This window comes from Orycteropus afer, unplaced genomic scaffold (assembly GCF_000298275.1).
Source record: "Orycteropus afer afer isolate SDZICR_OR568_19922 unplaced genomic scaffold, OryAfe1.0 scaffold00368, whole genome shotgun sequence".
Taxonomy (NCBI): Eukaryota; Metazoa; Chordata; class Mammalia; order Tubulidentata; family Orycteropodidae; genus Orycteropus; species Orycteropus afer.
This window is the reverse complement of record NW_006921955.1, coordinates 2,028,041-2,033,888: the sequence shown is the minus strand read 5'-3', so window position 1 is coordinate 2,033,888 and position 5,848 is coordinate 2,028,041. Positions and strand designations below refer to the sequence as shown.

Below are 5,848 nucleotides of genomic sequence, written 5' to 3'. Positions count from 1 at the left end.
TGTCCATCAACAGGAGGCTGGATAAATTGTGCTGCGTCCATATATTAAAACTACTCAAGTAGAAAGGCACAAACTATTGGTACAAACATTGATGAATCTCTGAAACATGCAGAATGAAAGAAACATAAAGCAAAATTAATCTACCCTTACAGAAAGCAGATCAGTGTTAGCTGGGACTGGGTGTGGGGACTGACTACAAAGAGCTCAGGAGGATTTTTTGGGGTTAATGAACTATTCTGTATTTTCTATTGAAGTAGTGGTTACACAAGTGTATATACATTTATCCAAACATCTAACTGTATACTTCCAATACTTGTATTTTCTTGTATATATATTTTAATAAAGTTAAGTTTTAAAAATCACCTAGATTAGCAAACACTTGAAAATATAAAAATACCTATTATTGATGGGATATGGAGCCACAGGAACTCACAAACTGCTTGTGGGAGTGGAAACTGGTACAATCACTTGGGAGAGTGACATGACATTAGTAAAGGTGAAGCTTCCTACATCCTATGACCTAGAGCACTCTTGCTCCTAGAGAAATTGCTGCAGGTGTGTGCTAGATGACAGGTGCAAGTATGTTCGTAGCAGTCCTTTTTGTGATAACAAAAAGTGGAAAAGACCTAAATGATCATTAACGGGAAGTAAATTTGAGCTAGGGAATACTATACAGCTATGAAAACGAACAGCAGCTATATACATCAACCCAACTCAGTCTGACAAATACAACTTTGAATAAAAAGTCAAGTTGCTGTAGAATACACTAACAACCCATCAGAACTCCCAACAGTGATATCGTTTATATAAAGTATAACAACAAAACCAACTCGCTGCCATAGAGTTGGGTCTGACTCATAGCAACCCTTCTGTGGGTTTCTGAGGCAGTATCTCTACGGAAATAGATTACCCAATTTTCTTTTCAAGGAGTGGCTGGTGGATTTGAACTTTCAGCCTTTTGGTTAGTAGTCAAATGCCTTAGGCGCTGTGCCAACAGAGTTTCTATATAAAGTATAAGTACGTACAATTAAACAATACTGTTCAGGATACATATATGGTGGTAATATTAAGCAAGGGAATGAGTACTATAAAGTTGATAACAAAAGTCTGCACAGGGCCATCGGAGCAGAGTAGTTTGGGAGAGGCACAGTAAAGGCTTCTAAATGTAGGGATTTTTTTTTTTTTTAATTGTGATTTGAGTGAAAGTTTACAAAGCAAATTTATTTTCCATACATTAGTTCATACACATTTTATTTCATGACATTGATTGCAATCCCACTTCCTCCCTGTGGTTACCTTTTCCCTGTGTCTTCCTTTATGATGCATTCCTGCCCTCTGAGCCATCACCCTGTGCAAATACTGCCTTCTGATCTGTGGTTGATTGTTCTAAGGGGTGTACCTACTGGTGTAAAAATTCACTGTATATGCCTGTCTGTTTGGCTGGATGCAGTGGGAATGAACTCAATTCCAGACTCAAAGAATGACTAGGGGCCATATTCTCAGGAGTTTTATCAGTCTCTTTCAGACCAGTAAGCCTGGTCTTTTTATGATTTTAAGTTTTGTTCCACATTTTTCTCCCACTTTATTCAGGATCTCCTACCCTGATCCCTTCCTGAGTGGTTGAGAGTGGCAGCCGGGCGTCATCTAGTTCTGGTCTCAGGGTCATGTAGGCTGAGGTTTGCATGGTCCACTAGTCCCTTGAACTAATTGTTTCCGTGTGTATTTGATTTTCTTCATTCTTCTTTACTCCAGAGGAGGAGAGACCAGTTGTTGCATCATAGATGGCCACTTGCAAACTTTTAAGACCCCAATCGCTTCTCACAATAGTAGGCTACAGAACAATGTTTTTGTGTAATATGTTATGTCAGTTGAGCCTGATGTCCCCCATGACCATGGTCCTGAGCCTGTGGGCCAAGTGACTCTAAACTTGGGGACATTTTTTCTTAAGCTAGGCAGTGTGCATTTATTACTACTTATATTTTGTGTATGTTGGTGTGCATATATGTGTTACTAAAGAATGAAAGAGTGTTAAAGAAAGTAGAGGTCTGAGATGGCCCCACAGCCTGTGTCACTGGCGGTGGCCTGAGTCCCCCCACGGCACTTTTTTGCAGTTGTGGATGACTTCCAGACTGACATAAGGTGACGCCTTTTATCTTTGGGGTGGCTTGGAATTAGCTAAGACATTCCAAAGCAAAATACACTTTAATTAATTTCATTTAAGGCAATGTTCTACTAACAAATGCACACACACATTCTCAAAAGAAGACAGAAAAGTTCAGGTTTGTACAAATTACAACTTCTAGCTAACAGACCACTTACTTAAGGAGCCACCCAAATCACAACTACATGAGAGTTCACCCGCAACTCCAAGGGAGAGCCAGAATTCACATTACCATCTATGCTCAGACAATTCATTAACAGAAGGCAGCAGTGGATAGCCCCCAGCCTGGGCACCAGGAGTCCTCTACCGTGTAGCCTATCAGCCTTGCGGAAGCTGCATAATTGTCAGATGTAGGGCCAACTCTTTTTGAAGAGCTTATGATTCCCATGGATTTTACACACACACACACACACACACACACACCAGGATGTCAGCCTTTGGACAACCTGGAGACAAAGCTATGGTCATGATTCACCATACTTACTCAATCTGTATGCTGAGAGAATAATCTGAGAAGCTGGATTATATGAAGAAGAATCCAGCATCAGGATTGGAGAAGACTCATGAACAACCTGTGATACACAGATGACACAACCTTACTTGCTGAAAGTGAAGATGACTTAAAGTACTTACTGATGAAGATCAAAGATGACATCTTCAGTATGCATTAAACCTCAACATAAAACAAAAATCCTCACAACTGGATCAATAAGCAATATCATGATAAATGGAGAAAAGATTGAAGTTGTCAGGGATCTCATTTTATTGAGATCCACAATCAACAGCCATGGAAACAGCAGTCAGGAAATCAAATTTCATATTGCACTGAGTAAATCTGCTACAAAAGACCTCTTTCAAGTGTTGAAGAGCAAAGATGTCACTTTGAAGACTAAGGTGCACTTAACTTAAGCCATGGTATTTTCAGTTGCCTCATATGCATGTGAAAGCCGGGCAATGAATAAGGAAGATAGAAAAAGAGTTGATAGTTTTGAATTGTGGTGCTGGCAAAAAAGACTGGAAATACCATGGACTTACAGAAAAATGAACAAATCTGTCCTGGAAGAAGTGCAGCTGGGATGCTCCTTAGAAGTGAGAATGGCCCGACTTTGTCTTACCTGTTTTGGTCATGTTATCTGAAGGGACCAATCCTTGGAGAAGTATATCATGCTTGGTAACGTAGAAGGTCAACCAGATGGATTGACACAGTGGCTACAATGATGGGCTCAAGCATAGCAGGGATTGTGAGGATGGAGAAGGACCTGGCAGTGTTTCATTCTGTTATGCATAGGGTCACTGTGAGTTGGAGCAAACTTGATGGCACCTAACAACAATGTGCTTCCAGTCAAGACTGTCGTTATAACCCACTTTCATCTGTACACAATTACAAGGACACTCTTGTTTGCATTGCTGCCAATGTTTTTATGGTTGCTGATTTTGTCAAATTTTCTTGTGGTTTTAGCTATAATATTGTGGTAAGTATTTATTTGTGAACGTGTATCAATAACTTTTTTGAGGATGAAATAGTAATTAAAGAAGGAGGAGAAAAATTGAAAAAGTCTTCCATTCAATTATTAATAATGTTATAATTAATATTATAGTTCAATATAGAAAGATTTTATAAAACAATTTTATTACTATTTGTATACCCTAAGAAATATTAATTTACATAATTTACAGCTATATTTATTACATAAAATTCTATGATTAAAATTGATGATAAACATTATTAAGGATTCTGTATGCTCTGGTATTGGAAGAGGTCAATGAATTACTGCACTGACAGCAGCCCTACTGATACCACTGCTACACATTCATTCCGTGACTGCTCATTCCTGCCCATCCTCTCTCAGAGGGAGCGGTGAGTACCACTAACCAGGCCACTCCCTCATGATCCAGCTCAATTTTGTACTTCATGCAGTGTCAACACAGCCGGATTGTAGTAGTCAAGGAACCTCCCAAGCTGTTCCATCACTATTCCCGTTGTCTCGTTTTACACAACATGGATTCCCTGGGGTTTCATAAGAACTCACCTTCACCCTGTTAAGCCTTGGGGTGGGGGGGTGGGGAAATGGTGAGGGGCCCACCTACCAGCCCTGTCCTTTCCCTCTCCTCTCCTGGGGCTCCAGGCTAACCTTCTGGATTGCCTCTTTTATACCCCTTTCTCCGTCATGCTTTTCCCTGCCAGTCTTCTTGGACCTAGCTCAGGGCTAGCCCTTTCCCATTACGTCCCAGCCGTACTCACATCCTGGGGGTCTCTGTTCTCAAAGCTGGGGCCATGGACACTCATTGCTGCCCAGGGAGCTCCATGGGTTCTTTACAAGTGGATCCCTTCCCAGCTCATCAATGCTCCAGTGAAGGCTGAGCCCAATTACAGTTGAGCTAGACTCCAGGTTTACTGTCTCCATCTTTTCTCTCAGGCTCCAGAGTGCCATTGGCAGTGGGCCATCCCACAGGACACCATGTTAGATGGAAAATTTCCATGGAGACATTCTATGTCACGACATAAGAATGGTGGGTCAGCATGCATTCCCAGAACCAAAAATTCAGAATATAAACAGTTTTTTACTGGAAAAATGTGTCAGGGTGTAAATGATTTGTGTATAACTGAACTGGCAGTTCACACATCTAGGTGGTAACCCACTCTCTCTTAGCCAGATGACCGAACTTTATATTTCAAAGGACTCTAACACTGGAAGCTGATCTTATCTAATCCCTTACCTTTACTTTGTTCTCTATGCATTAAAACCTCTGACTCCTTAGAGATGGCAGCAGTGCAACTGATGGGTGAAAAGGGCCAGACTGCATCTCTCCACTCCTGCTGCAGGGAGATAGCTCAGGGACTTCTGCTGAGGAGGTTTCTGGCCTTGGTCATTTCCAGGAGGCTCCCTCAGGGACAGTGTGTACTCCTAACTTCTGAAGCCCTGCAGATCCCACAGTGCTATCACAGTGGCATGGCAGCAACACCCAGCCCAACCCAGAAAATACATACCACCAGAGTCTGTATCACAACTTCTAACATCTAGGATCAGCCTGACTTTCAAGACCAAGTTGTCAACAGTGAAACACCAGTGGTTGTGGATTTCCATGAATAGTGGTGTGGCCCTTGCAAAATTCTGGGATCAAAGTTAGAGAAGATAGTGGCCAAGTAGCACAGGAAGGTCATGATGATCACACAGATCTCACCATTATATATAAAGAGTTTTCTGTGCCCACTATGCTGGGCATCAAGAATGGGGATGTGGTGGATACATTTGGGGCCATCAAGAATGAGGACCAACTGGATGCCTTACTGAAGTAGTTGAGTGGCTGACAAGCAGGGAAGGACCCTGACCACCTTTGCCCACCTGAGACCACCATGATCCTGGGGAGGGGCCTTCACAAAACTTTCAACCCCTCTATGGCCCTCACAAAACTTTCAACCCCTCCCACTTCCCCCCTCTGCCTGGACCCTGGGCCCTGTGTTTGTGAGACCAGGCTGCAGACATGGGAGCCAACTAAGAGTGCTGCCAGGCTGTAGAATGGCCATGAGCAAGTTGTAATTTTACTTTGTGCTGCCCAGCTTGAGCTGCATTATTCCATAATAAAACTCCTTTTCTTTCACTGCTAAAGAGTATGAGATTTTCTTCTTTGACCCCATGTGCAGGGTGCCCTGCTGTAGACAGGTGAAGGGTGAGTCTTGCTAAAAGA

At 42.2% G+C, this 5,848-nt stretch overlaps 1 pseudogene; it reads left to right on the top strand.

Moving 5' to 3' along the window:
* The first annotated feature begins 4,923 nt into the window (after nt 1-4,923).
* LOC103207415 lies at nt 4,924-5,459 on the top strand (annotated as a pseudogene).
* The last annotated feature ends 389 nt before the right edge of the window (nt 5,460-5,848 follow it).